The sequence below is a fragment of the Gossypium arboreum genome, chromosome 3 (genome assembly GCF_025698485.1).
Source record: "Gossypium arboreum isolate Shixiya-1 chromosome 3, ASM2569848v2, whole genome shotgun sequence".
NCBI lineage: Eukaryota > Viridiplantae > Streptophyta > Magnoliopsida > Malvales > Malvaceae > Gossypium > Gossypium arboreum.
In genome coordinates this window covers 51581316-51599350 of record NC_069072.1, presented here as the reverse complement: position 1 = coordinate 51599350, position 18035 = coordinate 51581316, and the positions used below count along the sequence as shown (strand labels likewise).

Here is an 18035-nt window from a genome sequence, read left to right as displayed (position 1 = left end):
AGCCATTTTAGATGGCGAAAAATATTTTAATAAAAACTTTTCGGTCATTTGTTCCCAAGTAGTGATTGACCCCCAGTGGTAACGAATTCAACCATTGTTTAGCTTTGTTTCTCAATGAAAAAGGGAATAACCGAAGGCAAATGGCGTCATCAGAAATGCCATTAATTTTAAATGTATCACATAGTTCCAAAAAGTTTGCCAAGTGAGCCGTTGGGATCTTTGTCCTACAAACCATCAAACTGAACAAATTATTGTATCATTTGAATTGTGTTAGGTTTCAATTCAAAAGTATTTGTAGCTACAATCGGTCTAACTATGCTCGATTCAGTTCCTGTTAAAGAAGGTTTAGCATAATCAAAAATAGTGCGCAGAGCAGGATTCTAATTAACAGCAATCGCAGGAGGTAGCAAATTTTCTTGGTTTTCAGCCACCTCCTCATTTGTGGTTGAAGTATCGTCCTCTTGCTCTTCCTCTGTATATCGTAAGCTTTGCCTTATTTCTCTTCGAATTTTGTGAACTGTGCGATTGATCTCACTATAAAAAAGTAGTGGTCTTGACGGGTTTCTTTTGGTCATAAACTAGAAAAAGCTGTCAGAAGAAAATAAATGAAGAATTAGAAAAGAAAATAAAAATTTAAATTGCAATAAAAGTAAAATCGCTAAAGTAATAAAAATCGAGTGTTCCTAATAGCCTAGTTCCCCGGCAACTGCGCCAAAAACTTGATACGTGATATTCGTGATAGGTTTTAAAGATTTATGAATGAATCATTCTTGAGACTAACTTATTATCATGATTAAGGAAAGTGTACCTATCGAACAGTAGTATAGCTCAGCAAGACTGGATTTTCGAACCCAAAGGAACCACGAGTACTAGTATTTACTTTCTTTTTATTATCTACCCTAAAAATTAAGAGGCTTTGGTTATCTAAACTAATTACTAAACTAAGAATGCACAGAAAGAAAATTTGGGAAAATAATTTTTGGAAAATTCGATTGATTAAGACAATACCTAAGGAAAAATCCACCTAGACTTCACTTGTTATTTGACTCTGAATCAGACGATTTATTCATTTGACTTGATTCGTAGAAATCCCTAAGTTATATTATCATCTCTCTTGAGACTAATAACGTCTAAACCTAGGTTGAATAATTGAAATCTCTTTCTAATTAACACCCTAGAATTGAATTAACTCAATCTATGGATTCCCCTATTGGGTTTCACCCTAATCCAGAAAAATCTTGTCACCCTATCTCTAGGCGTGTAATCAACTCCGCTTAATTATGACAAATTTACTCTTAGACAGGGTCTACTCCTCCTCTAAGTAAGAGCTTAAATTGAATCAATATCTTGGAATATCAAAACAAGAATTAAGAACACATAATTAAGAACAAGTCAAATATTTATCATACAATTCAGATAATAATAACAAGATCCGTCTTAGGTTTCATTCCCCTTAGGTATTTAGGGGGTTTGGTTCATACTTATGAAATAAAACATCTCAAAAGCATAAAGATAACAAAAACATAAGAAAACCCAAAACTCCTGAAGGAACATGAAGGGAGATCTTCAAACTTGACGATGAATTGGACTTTTGAGATGGATCAATCGGCTTTCCTTGAGTAATTCCTTGCTTCCTACTCTCCGCGTCCCTCTCTTAAGTACCTCCTCAGGTGTTTAAATAGGCTTTTGGATGCCTAAGAGCCCTAAAAATTGGCCTTTTCTGAATAGGACTATACTTAGGTTTGGCAGTGACATGCCCCTGTGAAACGCCCGTGTACGATTACTCCAGCCTGTGGTCAAGGCTGTTGAATAGGCACGGATGTGTAGTCTACCCGTGAAAGTCATGCTTCAATCTTGCCAAATGGACACGGCCATGTGACATGCCCGTGTGAGGAAGTCTAGGCCGTGTTCATTTTTCATATGGGTCCATTTTCTCCATTTTCGACCCATTTCTCGCTCTTTTTACTTTCCTATGCTCTCCTAAGTATAAAACATGAAATTAAAGAATTTGGAGCATCAAAATCACTAAATCTAAGGAGAAACCATTCATAAATGGGCTAAGCATGGGATAAAAATATGTATAAATTACAGTTTATCATGGGTCATCGGCATCGTGTCACATGCCTAACAATGAAGCTAGAAAGGCACCGACTTCACCTGTGACTGAGACAGGGTCACATGATCGTGTGGCTGGGGATGACTCACTGTCCTAAGCTATGTTACGAATTTTGGAGAGGTTCATTGGGCCCAATACTGGCACTGTAGGCTGTGGGTTGGTGATGGAATGACTCAGGTCTAATAGGGCTGAAATTTTTAGAGGTATCGCTGGAGTTGCCCCTAATGTGTCTGAATATTGAATTGGGTCCACTAAGAGGATAATGGACGGCCTCGACTACACCCCTGAGCAGGAACTGAAAGGTGCGGTGTCCTTGCTGCGAGATGAAGCCTATCAATGGTGGCTTACAGTTAAAGAGAGTACTCAGCCTCACCGGTTAACTTGGTAGTTGTTCAAAACTGCATTCCAAGGGAAATATGTGGTGCTAGTTATGTGGATGTCTGGAGGAGAGAGTTTCTAAATTTGACCCAAGGGGATAAGTCAGTAGCAGAATATGAGTTTGAGTTTCTACGACTTAGCCGCTATGCACGTGGGATGGTGGCAATAGAATACGAGCGCTATGTTCACTTTGACAATGACCTTAGAGATGATCTATGAGTTTTGATTGCTCCACAGAGGGAGCGAGATTTTGCTGTGTTGGTGGAAAGAGCAAAAATCACCGAGGAAGTGAAGCGCGCTAAGCGCTAGAATCGTGAGACGGATAGGGGTAGGAGTAAGAGGGTCTGAGAGCCCTCAAGTTCAGCTAGGAGGCCTAAGAAAAAGGCCAGGGTTGATGGGCCAGTTAGAGTTGGGCTCCTTGTGGCTGCTTTTGGGCCGCAGTCTTGTGCTATTTGTGCGAAACGCCATCAGGGTGCGTACTGGGTACAGATGGAGGTGTGTTTGAGGTGTGGGTCTTTGGAGCATCGTATAGGAGATTGTCCATGTAGGTCTAATCAGATGCAAGCTACTAGTATGGGTATTGTTCAGCTGCCGAGAGGTGTTCAGCAGCCACCAAAAGGCCGTGGTCAGGCCAGGGGTGGAAATGGTATGAGCCGTGGCCGTGGAGCACTGGGCAGAGGTGCTGGTCACACTGAGGCGAGGGAGCCAGCCTTGGTCTATGCTGCTCATTCCCAAGAGGACAGAAATGCCTCAGATGTTTTATGGGTACGTTTTTAATTTTCAATGTACCTTATACTGCATTGATAGATGTAGGATGTACCCATTCCTATGTTGCCTGTGCTGTTACTGAGAAGTTGGGGATTTTGGTTGAGAATACTTCGAGTGGAATTACTCTATTGAGTCCATTGAGGTAGTCTGTCAAAGTTAATAAATTGTTTAGAGACGTCCCTGTAGAGGTATAAGGGGTTATCTTTTCAAAAGATCTATTGGAACTCCCTTTTGGAGAATTTGATTTGATACTGGGCATGGACTGGTTAGTTAAACATCGAGTAAGTTTAGACTATGCCAGTAAATGGGTAGTACTGAAAACTGAGACAGATGAGGAGGTAGTGGTAATTGGGGAACGATGGAACTATTTGAGTAATGTAATTTCTGCTTTAAGGGCCGAGAAGTTGGTTCGCAAGGGTTGTGAGGCATTCTTGGCCTACATCAATGCTTCAGAAGTTGGGGACTCTTTAGTAAAGAATATCAGGACTGCTAAGGATTTTCCGGATGTATTTCCTGAAGAGCTACCGGGGTTACCTCTAAAACGTGAAGTGGAGTTTGGGATTGAGCTCCTTCCTGGTACAGCTCTAGTGTTTATTGTCCCTTACAGAATGGCACCAAAAGAGCTTGTAGAACTCAAAGCTCAATTTCAAGAGTTATTGGATCGAGGGTTCATCCACCCAAGTGTGTCACCGTAGAGAGCACCGATTTTGTTTCTCTAAAAGAAGGATGGATCCATGTGTATGTGCACCGACTACAGGCAACTAAATAAATTGACTGTTAAGAATAAGTACCCTTTACCGAGGATTGATGATCTATTCGATCAGTTTCATGGAGCTTCAGTTTTCTCTAAGATAGATCTTCGATCGGGGTACCATCAATTGAGGGTCAAGGATACTGATGTTTATAAGACTGTGTTTAGGACTCCTTATGATCATTACGAGTTCCTAGTGATGCCGTTTGGACTGACGAATGCACCAGTAGCTTTTATGGATTTAATGAACCGAGTTTTCCAACCCTATCTGGATCGGTTCGTAGTAGTGTTCGTTGATGATATTCTGGCGTATTCGAAGAATGTTATTGAGCATGATGAACATCTCCGGGTGGTTCTGCAGATTTTGAGAGAGAAATAGTTGTACACCAAGTTCAGTAAGTGTGAATTTTGGTTACGAGAGGTGGCATTTATGGGTCATATGGTATCTGCTGAGGGGATTAGGGTTGATCCTCAGAAAATTGAGGCTATTTTGGATTGGAAGCAGCCTAAGACTGTATTGGAAATTTGTAATTTTCTGGGTCTGGCTGGGTACTATCAAAAATTTGTTGAGGGGTTCTCACTGATTATCGCGCCATTAACTAAATTACTACGAAAGGGCGTGCTATTTATCTGGACTAACGCGCAACAATAGAGCTTTGAGAAGCTCAAGAAAGTTCTGATTGAGGCACCTGTCTTGATTCAGCCAGAGTCTGTGTAACACCCCAAACCCGGCCCAAATCTTATGGTCGAATCTCGCATGTCACATTGAAGTGTTTTAGTTAAAATCGTGTTTTCACTGAAAACCCTTCTTAAACAAAAGAAACCTTAATTAACTTAAAAATAAACACACCTTTCAGTTGCAAAAGCCTTGTTTAAAACATTTGATTTAAGAAAACTTTATCATTTAAAAATTAAGTTGCGGAAACGTAGCAAACATACTATAATTTTAGGAATCCCCTGTTCAACATCTCGTAATTACAATGAAAATAATAATAATCCAAATAATAATAAGAAGGAAGCCTTATTACATTCCGGTCTAAAAAATACTTAATAAAATAAAGAACTTATATGCTTTTAAAAAAGAAACAAGTCCAAGTTGTCTTGCAAGCTGGCTACCCAAAGTCCCTCCAAACATCAAACTTTTTACTGAGCATCACCCGAAAATAAAATAAAAGAGGGGGGGTGAGTTTTCGCAAACTCAGTGTGTACAACCCTCGACAGAAAAAAAGCATTAAAAAAATCATTCATCAATCATGCAATGCAATCCCATCCAAATTATCCATCCGTTACACACCAACTCCGTCCCCCGTCACACCATGTGGGGATATAAATATCGACCCACCCAGCCCACACACCATGGTAGCCCGGTTGCAGAGCTACCTTCATTTACATATTGGGCTTTAAAAGCCGTCGGTGAATCCACGATTGTCAAGCAACCATGCGATCCTTATATACTTCCTCCGTTCCATAATTCCCACCAATATGCAACCTAAGAAGAATATCAAATGTATGCATGTCACATCCATAAAACTTACATTCTACACCTAGGGGTATTTTGGTTATTTTTGCCCTTAGGGGCATTTCGATAATTTTCCCTTAATTACAGTTTTCACTTACCTTGGCCCATTAATGAGTCCCGTGAGCTAAGATAAACGAACACTATGCACCAGGTAGGATTCCAGAGAAGAGGAGGTGAGTCATTAAGACCGCTTAAGTACCAAGCTCTCCCTAGATCCAATCCTAGACATGCATATACCTGTTGCCACACCTTAACCCTTTGACTTGTCCACGGTCGCAATATATTAATTAAGTCTTATGTGGATATCATATACTAGGCCCAAAACCCCTTACAAAGCCCAAACAATTTCACATATCTGTATCTGGCCCATTAAGTCCAATCATATTCATATGGCCCATTAGGCCCAAATTACCTGTATATGGCCCATTAGGCCCATATCACATTTATATGGCCCATTAGGTCCAGTCACATTCATATTCATGCTCATATACAAGTTCCTATCACATAGCATCAACATTTAGTTTTTGCCTATTATGGGCCCAACAGCCCATCGGGGCCATTTAGCCCATTCCGGCCTATATGGCCAAAGTACAACCCAAGTCCACGGAATCGTCTGTGGGCCTCAAGCAACCTATCGGTCTCCCTCTTACGAGTTTTCGCTCACTCACAAGACTACCGTAGCCAAACTTTTGGCTTTTCGGCATTTCAACTTTTGCCGATACATAATGTGTGTGCAGTGTATGTACACACCTGGTAAGCAGGTGTGATACGATCTCCTTAGCCCAAACCTACAATTGATATCACTCAAAGATTAATCTTACATACTTATCGAATACTTTACCAAAAGCCAGAATCTCACGTTAACCTTACCTTGCGCGATAAGTATAACAACCCCTTCACTAACCACGATCAACTCCTACATCTGCACCAATCGTAACTATTAAAACCAGAATAATAGGTGACTCGTATCCAACACAAGTCCCCTTACCTTACTACGGCTATTCAGCCAACCTTGGCCAATGGATGAGGAATACTTACCAAAACTGCAAACACCTAAAAAGCAATTCAGCAGAGAGCTAAGATCTGAGATCCGATACTAATTCCTTACCAAAGTTGATTGAAAGAGTGAGGGACAATAATCGATACTTAGCAAAGAAAACTGACTGGAAGAGCAACACTTACACTAGATTCTGTCAAAGAGTATTCAGCCCTTAGGAGATTCGGCATTTCGACTTTTCAAACTTAGTATGGTGATTAAGGTTTATTTGGTACAGATTAAAGAAGAAGAGTAGAAGAAGAAATCAGATAAATGAAACAAAGAAAATTGTGTAGAGAAGAATAGAAATCGGTAAGAAGAACAGAAAGAAAAACAAAAAGGTTTTCGGCTTTTTGGATCTTGAAAAGAAAAGGGTTTTCGACTTTTAGAGAAAGGGGTTTCTGGCAACAAGGTGAAGAAGAATTTCGACAGTAGCCTGGCAACCCTGTATTCGGCCCCTATTTATAGCACTTACAGCTGAATTTTCCATGCTCAATTCCCAATTCGGCTCTATCACTTCTCCCTTCTCATCTCTTCATTTTTCTCCCTGATAACCCCTTATCATTTCGTTAATTTTCTCTTCTGAACACTCCCCTTGGAGTCCATCTTCACTGTAACACCCCTAACTCGTGACCGTCGCCGGTGTTGGACACGAGGGGTTAACGGCCAAATCCTCTCAAGGTACCAACCAATTTGACATTTCCAGTCAGGCTGGAAAACTGCGTCACCGTCGCCTTAAAAATCATATCTCGAGTTTCAAAACTCAGAAACTAGTTTCGTAAATTTTCCCTGAATTTAGACTCACATACCCATCCATGGATTTATTTCTAGAATTTTTGGTCGGGCCAATTGGTACAGTTTATTAGTTAAAGTCACCCATGTTACAGGGATCGACTGCTCTGACCTTCGCGCGTTACAACTTGAATATCTCTCTGTACAGGGCTTTAATACTGGTGCCGCTTGTTTCTAATGAAACTAGACTCAAAATGGAATCTGTACATATAAGGAATAACTCCTAATTATTTCTGGATAATTTATGGTAAATTTTCAAAGTCGCGACAGGGGACCCAGAAACCGTTCTGGCCCTGTCTCACGAGAACTTTAATATTTCTCAGTATACTGCTCATATGGTCGTTTCGTTTCGTCCATATAAAAATAGATTCATCAAGGTTAAATTTCATAATTTACTCACTATTTAATTCTACTTCTACTATTTTTAGTGATTTTTCAATCTCATCTCACTGCTGCTGTCCGCAACAGTTACTGCAGTAGACTATGCCAATTTCATGAATCTTTCCTTGGCCTTAATCATCCATCATACATGACACAAATTATGGCCACCTTATCAAAATCAGAGTTTCTAAGACTCGTGGCTATAGGTTCTAGCATCCCACTCGACGACCCCATAGGCCATTTTCACATGGCTTAAAGTTTACAACCCACAATTCGACAAAATATAATAGCCTATACATGCCAAATGTTCTTCAACAACGAAAACAATACCACAAGATTTCAGCCGGTGTGATGACTTCAACGACGGTCCCGATCACGCAAACAATAAGAGTCCGAGAGACCTAAAATGGGTGACAAGAAAAACACCGAGTGAGTTTACAACTCAGTAAGTCATAAGCATTCATCAATCCACTGATAAAGTTACTACAACATGTACAACAAACGAGGCTAGGTACTCATCCATATCGAATCTATACCATAATACCTCGGACCTTTCGGTCCAATCTCGTACCAAGTCATACATCCACATTTCATATTCTACACAACAAGATAATCGAAGCATTTTTACACATTAACTCATTTTCCAGCACAACCATACAATTTCAATCATCACATAGATTTAAGGCTTACCAAATTCAATCCCCAAGCATGAACGAATTCTCTATTCGTCATGAGCTCGAGGTACTTACCCGATCTGCTGTCCATACTCAATTCAATGGAGACACACCCTCCATATATATAGCGTACGCACACACAGTGCTTACTACTCGATTTCGCACACTTAGTGCCACGCAAATTTAAGCCCGCACACATAGTGCCATACCCTTCGAGCTTGCACACCCAGTGCCGTATTTTTCCAGCATGCACACTTAGTGCCATATATTTCCAGCACGCACACTTCGTGCCATATATTTCCAGCACGCACACTTAGTGCCATATATTTCCAGCACGCACACTTAGTGCCAATCTCGTCACCATACACACGTATTGTCCGCACACATAGTGCCGAAAGCAAACTTTCTACACATTCCACTATTTCTTTTATATTCAACAATTATCCTCATTCCATACACATACAATTTCATTTATACATATATAGCATTCCATTAAACACAATTGCATAGATTTTCCAATCATTTAAGCAATATCAAACATATGTGCTTAATGACTTACCTTGTTTGGGGTAGAACGGTTCTAAATCGGCTACTCATTTGCTTTCTCCTTTCCTTTGTCCAATCTAGTTCCCCTTTGCTCTTGAGCTAAATCAAACAATTTACCTCTCCATCAAACACAAACATACGGCATTCACATGCATTATTATGGTTATTGCCGAATACTTAACACAACTAAGCTGAAAATTTACTCAATCTCATCTTAATTTATTGCTACTTAATTATCAAAGTTTCCAATACAAGGTATTTAACACCTATGCCCATTTATACCCCATATGGCGAATGCTTCATTCCTTACCCAATTAACCATCCAACAATTTTTTCAGCCTCATTACCACCCTTTTCATGTCTAATTGTTTAAATACTCTCAAGCTCATTCACAAGTACTATTATACTTCTCATTAAGAATTAATCATTTTGCAACATAAATTCTATAGCATGGCCGAATACTCATGCACACACACACATAACAACAAGAACTCAATGGCACAAAATTTCCTTTTGTTAAACATTCGAACTCACTCATCTCCATGCTTTCATCACAACAACATTAAAACACTCACCAAGGAAGACAACATGCATGGCCGAATGTTCTAGTCACCTCAAAATCACAATTTCTAACATGGGTCACCTTATTTATGGCTTAGAAACCACATGGTTGCTCTCTTTTCTCCCTTAGAATCGGCCAAGAAGAATCAAGAACAAGGACTTGTTTCTTTCACCCATTTCTAATTATTCCTTACATCATAAAGGCAACAACCATCTCCCTTAAACATCCTCCATGGCGAACACTTGTATTACTACCACCTTCAAATTTTTTTGACATGAGCAAGTAAAGGACTTAGTAACTAGCTTCATACATGCAAAGATTTCAAAGACTAACATGGATTCCATACCTTAGTTCAAGCTCAAGTGACCGAATGCTAAGTCTTCCTTTTCTTCTTGAAGGATCGGCTAAGCTAGGAGGAAGATGAACCAAACTTCTCTTTTTTTTTCTTTGCTCAATACACGGCAATGGGGAGGGGCAACCACACATACCCTTTTTTTTTCTTCCTATTAACACCAATATAATAACCATTCTAACATCATCCATTAGCAAGACATGTTGGGAACATGTTTCCCTTGCCCATAATTTGTCATGGCCGGCCATCCACCTTAGGAAATGGGATAATTGACATGCAACTCCATTTATTTCACTTCATGCATTATTAGGCCACTTCAACATTTGCCTATCTCATTTCTAAGTTTTCTCACACAAGTCCTTTCTAGTGAAATTCACCTTTATAACACTAAATCAATCATCATAAAATGTCATACATGAGCACACACATATTATAGGCATCAAAATAAATTTTTTAATTATTTTTATGCCTCGGTTTTGTGGTTTCGAAACCACATTCCGACTAGGGTCAATTTTGGGCTGTCACAACTCTCCCCACTTAAGAAATTTTCGTCCCGAAAATCTTACCGTAAATAGGTTTGGATATCGCTCTTTCATAGAGTTCTCGGTCTCCCAAGTAGCTTCTTCTATCCCGTGCTTGAGCCATAACACTTTCACTAGCGGAACCTGCTTGTTTCGCAACTCTTTCACTTCTCGTGATAGAATACGAATCGGTTCTTCCTCATAACTCATATTAGCTTGAATTTCAATTTCGATGGACTAATCACGTGCGATGGATCGGATCTATAGCGTCGAAGCATCGAAGCGTGAAAGACATCGTGAACCTTTTCGAGTTCGGGGCAAAATCAAAGCGATATGCCACTGGACCGACTCGCTTCGGATATCTCATATGGCCCAACGAACCTCGGGCTCAACTTGCCCTTACGGCCGAATCGAGTATCTTTTTCCAAGCGATACCTTTAGAAACACTTTATCACCCACGATACTCGATATCCTTACGCTTCAGATCCGCGTCACGACTTACGACGATCGGAGGCTATCTTCGACTTTCACGGATTACTTTCACTTTTGTTCAGCATCTCTAATCAAATCCACCGAAAATCTTGCTTTCACCAAGCTCGGTCCAAAACAATGGTGTACGGCATTTACGACCGTACAAAGCCTCGTAGGGTGCCATCTTAATACTTGATTGAAAGCTGTTGTTGTAAGCGAATTCAATCAACGGCAAATATCTTTCCCATGAACCACTAAACTCAAGGATGCAACATCTCAACATATCCTTCAGGATTTGAATTATCCGTTCGGATTGACCATCGGTTTGGGGATGAAAAGCAGTGCTAAAATGCAGCTTGGTACCCAAAGCCTCTTGCAACTTCTTCCAAAATCGCGAGGTAAATCTCGGATCTCTATCCGACACGATGGAAATAGGCACCCCGTGTAGTCTCACAATCTGAGAAAGCGTACAATTTGGCTAGTTTGTCCATTGAAAAATCCGTGCGTCGGGGACAAAGTGAGCCGACTTAGTCAATCTATCTACAACGACCCAAATCGCATCCTTCTTACTTTGCGACAATGGCGGTCCGGATCACGAAGTCCATTGTGACTCGATCCCATTTCCACTCGAGTATCGTGATCGGTGAAGTAATCCCGATGGCACTTGATGTTCCGCTTTCACTTGTTGACATATTAAACATTTGAAACAAAATCAGAGATGTCTCGTTTCATACCATGCCACCAAAACCGACGTTTCAAATCGTTGTACATCTTCGTACTCCCCGGGTGGATTGCCATTCGGCTACAATGGGCTTCATTTAGAATTATCGAAATAAGTTCCGAATTCTTTGGAACACACAGACGACTTCTGAACCTCAAACAATCGTCATCATCAATTTGAAACTCTGATTCCTTGTTCAGAACACACTCAGCCCGTTTTGCAAGCAACTCCTCATCAACTTTCTGAGCTTCCCGAATTTGATAAGCCAACAATGGTTTGGCCTTTATTTCGTCTACTAACACATTGTCGGGTAGGATAGACAAGTGTACATTCATCGCTCGTAAAGCAAACAGTGATTTCTGACTTAAGGCATCCGCAACCACATTAGCCTTTCCCGGGTGATAATCAATGACGAGTTCATAATCTTTTAACAACTCGAGCCATCGTCTTTGTCGCAGATTTAAGTCTCTCTGAGTCATCAAATATTTGAGACTTTTGTGATCCGAATACACATGGCACTTCTCACCAAATAAGTAATGTCGCCATATCTTTAAGGCGAATACGATGGCAGCCAATTCGAGATCATGGGTTGGATAATTTTTCTCATGTGACTTTAATTGTCTCGACGCATAGGCCACAACTCGACCTTCTTGCATCAATACGCAACCTAACCCAAGTAGGGAGGCATCACTATAGATGACAAACTCTTTGCCTGTGACACCCCTAATGTGACCCTAGTCGGAAAGTGGTTTGGGACCACAAAAGCGGGTCATAAAAATAATTAGATGTTATATTACATGCTTATTATATGTGGGATTTGTATGTGTGAATATTTCGTGCCTTGATTTTATCAATTAGGTGCTAATTTATAAGAAAGGACCCATGTGATAGGACTTGAAAATGTGATAGGTGAAATTTAAAGTGGCCAACTAATGCATGAACTATTGACATGAGGGACTTGCATGTCAAATTAGCCAAAAATCTAAATGGTGGCGGCCATGCTATGGGGTAAGGCATATTGTAGACATATTATGTTAAAAGGTGTGGGAAGAATAATAAATAAAGAAGGGAGTGGGAGGAGAAACCAAAGTTGTCTCCCCCCTTGCAAGTGAATGGAAGAAAGAAAGACTCAACTTTCATTTTCTATCTTGCTTCCTTGTCTCTTGCAAAGGAAGCTAGAGAAGATAGGCAGTTGCATGTAGTGGAAAACCATGGAATTTGTTTGCTTCTAAGATGAAATTTTCAAGTAGAAGGCTAAAAGAGAAATCGGTTCTCTTTGGCGAATTGAAAAAAGAAGAAGGAGGATGGTGCTCATCCTCTTCTCATGCCACTCTCTAGCGAAACAAAGATGAAAGGAAGGAAAACTTACCTAGAGCAATTCGGCCTTCATCTTTAGCTATTAGGAGAGTAAGCTTTGAATTTGTTGATTTGGCTTTATAATATTCTAAGTTAAGTTGTGGATGCACGCTTGGTAATGTCAAGAAAGTTGAGATTTCTTATGGTGATTTGAGCATAATGCCAATGTTTGTGCTTATTGTTTGTGTTTTCAACTATTTTGGAGATATGTTTTATGGTAAATATGCTTGTGGTGTTTGGTTTTGTGATTTGGTAATGAGAAATGCTAGGTATAATATACAATCGGTATTATGGTTAGTTCATTTTATGGTAAAATTTTTTTTTTTTTTTTTAAAATGGACTGTGAAAGTGAATGGTTTAAGCCGTTAACCCCTCGTGTCCTAGACTCCAATACGTGCAGAGTCAGTCGGAACACAGGAGTCATCATCGAGGATTAAAAAAAAACTAACATTATACAACAAAACACAAACAAAATCAAATAACATATAATAATATTAATTAAATTTGTTGACCATTTTGGTCCCAAACCACTTTCCGACTAGGGTCACATTAGGGTGTCACAACTCTCCCCACATAAAAAATTTTTCGTCCCGAAAATTTCTACCGATGCATAGTTTAGAATAGCGTCCTCTTATTGAATTATATTCATATAAACATTAGCTCATCGATAGCAATTGTAATTCATTATTGATTTCACATCGATCTATAAAATCATTTTCCTATCTCAAAACAAATACATAAACATTTCTACAAGTATGCACATATATCTCATTTCCTTGATTTCATAAGCAATAATCACTTAATTTAATTCACAATTGCATTTCAAACACATATCAAGCACATACTAACATGTATAATTCACATCATCCACCCACATATTTGTAACCCACATTTTCATCCATGTATAAGTGTAACTTGGCGAAAATACACATATACTCAAACATCCCAATAATTATCCTTTATAACTCCATCGTATCTCAATATTCAACTTCCACACACTGAACATTTGATTCATTCAAGACATACGAACATACCTCGTTGCTGAAATTTTTGCAAGCGTATTAGCTGAAATTTTTACAACAAGATTGCTCATTTCGAATCACGTACTTCTGGATTTAACCGGATATAGCGACTCGCTCGATTGTTCTCGGGACATAGCCCGGTTATAATGATTTGCACAATTGCCTTCGAATTAGCCCGGATTTAGTAACTTAGCACAAACGCCTTGGGACTTAGCCGGATACCATTGAATAACCAAGCACATATATCAACCAATCAATACACATTCTTATTACATTTTCATTACCAAAGCTCAAACACAAGACACTCATCATATTTACAATTTCGGCTCAATAGCCACACACCAAGAGCATGATTTCGATTTGCTTAAAACATGATCTAATCCAATCATAAGTTAAGCTCTATTCACTCAAGAACTTACTTCACATTACCAACCCTTATGTTCATACACATAAGATCAACTTAGCCAAAGGCGGTAGCTCGTTTATCAACCGAGCGAATACTTACTTGTAAGGGCTCAACTAATTCAAGCACATATAGCTCTTACAATGCCATATCCTAGATATGGTCTTACATATTCTCACATCTCGAGCCGATGCCATGTCCGGGCATGGTCTTACACATTATCTCAAATCAATGCCTTCGTCCCAGACGAGGTTTTACATGAGTCTCATTTCACACACTTAGTGCTCTATTGAAAAACTCGTACACACAGTGCCTCAATTACTGATCTCGCACACATAGTGCCTCAATTACTGATTTCGCACACATAGTCCCTCGATTACTGATCTCGCACACACTGTAATATCCTAAATTAGGGCTTAATCGGAATAGTGGTTTTGTGACCACAAATCCGAGATAGAAATAATTATTTTACAATGATTTTGATGTTTATGATATGATTGCATGATTGTGTGAAAATTTCGTGATGAAATTCTATGCCTAAAGTGCTTAAATTGAAAGTAGGGACTAAATCGAATAAGTTGCAAAACTTGCATTCTAGAAGTTTTTAGTATGAAATTGTTTTGGAATATTAATGAGGAGGTCTTAAATAGAAAATTTACCAATTTTAAGTTCATGGACAAAATTAGGACATGGAAGGAATTTTTGGAAAGTTTAGTAGTAAGGGTATTTTGGTCATTTAGTTATTAAAATGAATTAAAAACAAAATTAAAAGCCAATTTTGTCCATCTTCTTCATTAGGCCGAAATTTCAAGGGTTCTCCATATCTAGGGTTTGTTTCAAGCTTCCAAGCTCCATAGTAAGTGATTCCAAGCCCGCTTTTTAATGATTTTACGTTTTTGAGATCTCAGTAACTCGATAAAGCTTATGTTAGCAATAATTTAACCTAGGGTTTATATTTGGAAAAATACCCATAGGTGAAATTTGTGTATTTTGATGTTTTATGATAGAATATGAAGTTTTAAATTATGTTAGACAACTTGTACTACTCGATTTTAAGCAAAAGCAGTAAAAGGGCTTAATCGGTAAAAATACCTAATAGTCACAAGTACATGTTAGAGTGAGAATTTGATGTTGCCATAGAAGAGAAAAGTGATCAGCATGTTGTAAAACATAAGAATAAGGAATAAAGTTTAATCCAGAGCCTAGGGGTAAAAATGTAAATATGCAAAAGTTTAGGGTAAAATTGTAATTTTGCCAAAATTTGAGTTAAGGATTAATTTGATAATGTGAGTATTAAATAAGCTAAATGTGTTATTTTAGATCAAGAAAGGCGTGGAATCGACCTCAATCGAGGAAAAGAAAAGATTGTGGACTAAATTGCAAAATCTTTGTATTTTGGTACCAAGGTAAGTTCATGTGTAAATAATGTAGCATAATTGTTATTTTAAGTTATTGATATTAATTATGTGTTATGCTGAATTTTATTATGAAATGTATGCTTTGTGGTTAATTTCAAATAATATGTAAATTATGTGAACTACTTGTGAAATATAATTGTTACTGAGTATTGATTTGGCATTCTACGGAAGGCGGCAAGGATAAGTGTTCGAGGAAAAAGCCCGTTTGAACCTTAGGAATAGATTAGGATACAAGTGACATGTCACTAGGATGGTTGAGCATCCGAACTCGTTGAGTTGAGTCCGAGTTCACTTATGGATGCGAATGTCCGAACTCGTTGAGTTGAGTCCGAGTTCGTGAGATGTAACTAGGCATCCGAACTCGTTGAGTTGAGTCCGAGTTCACTTATGGATGAGAACTCCCGAGCTCGTTGAGTTGAGTCCGAGTTCGCTTATGGGCGGGTTACATGATTGCTTGATTGCATATATGGCACTTATGTGCAAGTTATCCATGTATCCGAATTATATTCCAATGTGTTCAACGGGTAAAGTTCTACTCAAATGGAGGAAAATTTCGAGATGTAAAGAGACGTATTGGTAAGTGATATGAAATGGATATTTTGGACAGGTATGTATTTAACCCTCGTGTTGAGTATTGATACAACCACGATAAGGTAATAAGATGATGAAGAATGATTAAAAATGTGATATGTGTTTTAGTGATGTATGCTAATGTTGTTGGTATAACTGTTTGTTATGTTACTTATTATTTGCATATGAACTTACTAAGCATTTATGCTTACTCCCTCCTTCTTACTCATTGTAGTTTTGGACAAGCCAGCTCAGGAGTCGGGATAGGTCGAAGGCTCAGTCACACTATCCAGAAGATTTTTGGTAAATGGCTTGTAAATTTAAGTATGGCATGTATAGCAATATACCCATTTTGTGTAAATGATCTTATGGTATGGTTGTGAAATGGTTGAGGAAATGCTTGATAATGATAAATTATGAAAATGGTTAGTTTAGATTATGTTTGATGTTAAGGAAAACTATTAAGATACTTAGTGCATAAAAACTCATAAAAAGGATGAAATTTACCATAAACAGAATACCACAGCAATACTAACGCGAGTTTGAAAATTTACTAAAAATCATAGAAATTGAATTTGGTGGTGAAATACATATCAAATTGAAGCTTATTATGTCTAGTTTCACATGAAACAAATGAAACAAGTAAAGGAAGTATATGTTAGAAGATATTTTCATTTTAGTGAAACAGAGTCATAGCAGTTTCTGAATCCCCTGTTCCTACTTTAGAAATTCACCATAAATTGTAAAGATATAATTAGGTGGTGTATTTTATATTCTCAGAATCCTTATTGAGTCTAGTTTTATTATAAACAAACCTCATAGTCATATGAATTTTTTACAGAGAGAAATGTGGTTCGTAGTAAACAGAGGTCAGACCAGTCGAGTCTTGAAACAGGGGTAACTTTAACTAATAAACTGTACTAATTGGCCCAATCAAAAATTCTAGAAAAAAATTAGTAGATAGTTTTATGAGTCTAGATTTAGCGAAAATTTACGGATCTTAATTTCGAGTTTCGTAACTTGAGATATGATTTTTATTGTGACTGTGACGCAAGTAGCTTAAAAGCTGTGAATGTAGAAACAAATAATTCAAAGTTCTAAAAATGTTAAACTAAGCTTAGTAACACCTCATACTCGACTCGTGACGGTCTCGGGTGTGGGGCGTTACATTTAGTGGTATCGAGCAGGTTTAGTCAGTTCTCGGACTACGTGTTGTATGTACGGATTTTGCTATACATGCCATATGTATGAATTGTGATAGTGTGACGACTTGACCTTTTAAATGAATTTTTTATATAGTAAATGGATCCCGATCCATTTGTGGCGAGATGAAGTCTGAGTAATGTCGCCAGCTCCGGCTGATGGAGCAGCGCCGATCGAAAACCACCCCCTCTGTTGGTCGGGGAGGAGGAAAGGGATCGGAAGCTTTTCTCCAAATGATGAGTGCATGGTACATTGAGTTCGTTCAACGAACCCAAATGTACGACCTCCCCACCTCCCCAATTCCTCAACCTATGCCTCCAATGCCTCAAGGAGTGGATATGATAAAATTTCACAGAACCCCGTTGATAGAATTCGTAAACAAGGGGCTGAAGAATTTAGAGCAAATATTGATGATGATGCGAGAAAGCGAGTTCGGCTTGAAAATTCTATCCGGTATTTGATGAATTATCTTGTA

At 38.7% G+C, this 18035-nt stretch overlaps 1 long non-coding RNA gene across 1 annotated transcript; it reads left to right on the top strand.

Moving 5' to 3' along the window:
• Positions 1 to 15705: 15705 nt before the first annotated feature.
• On the top strand, positions 15706 to 16771 carry LOC128290278 (uncharacterized). Its single transcript, XR_008279965.1, has 2 exons — positions 15706 to 15775; positions 16593 to 16771. It is a non-coding gene; the product is annotated as an uncharacterized LOC128290278 (long non-coding RNA).
• The last annotated feature ends 1264 nt before the right edge of the window (positions 16772 to 18035 follow it).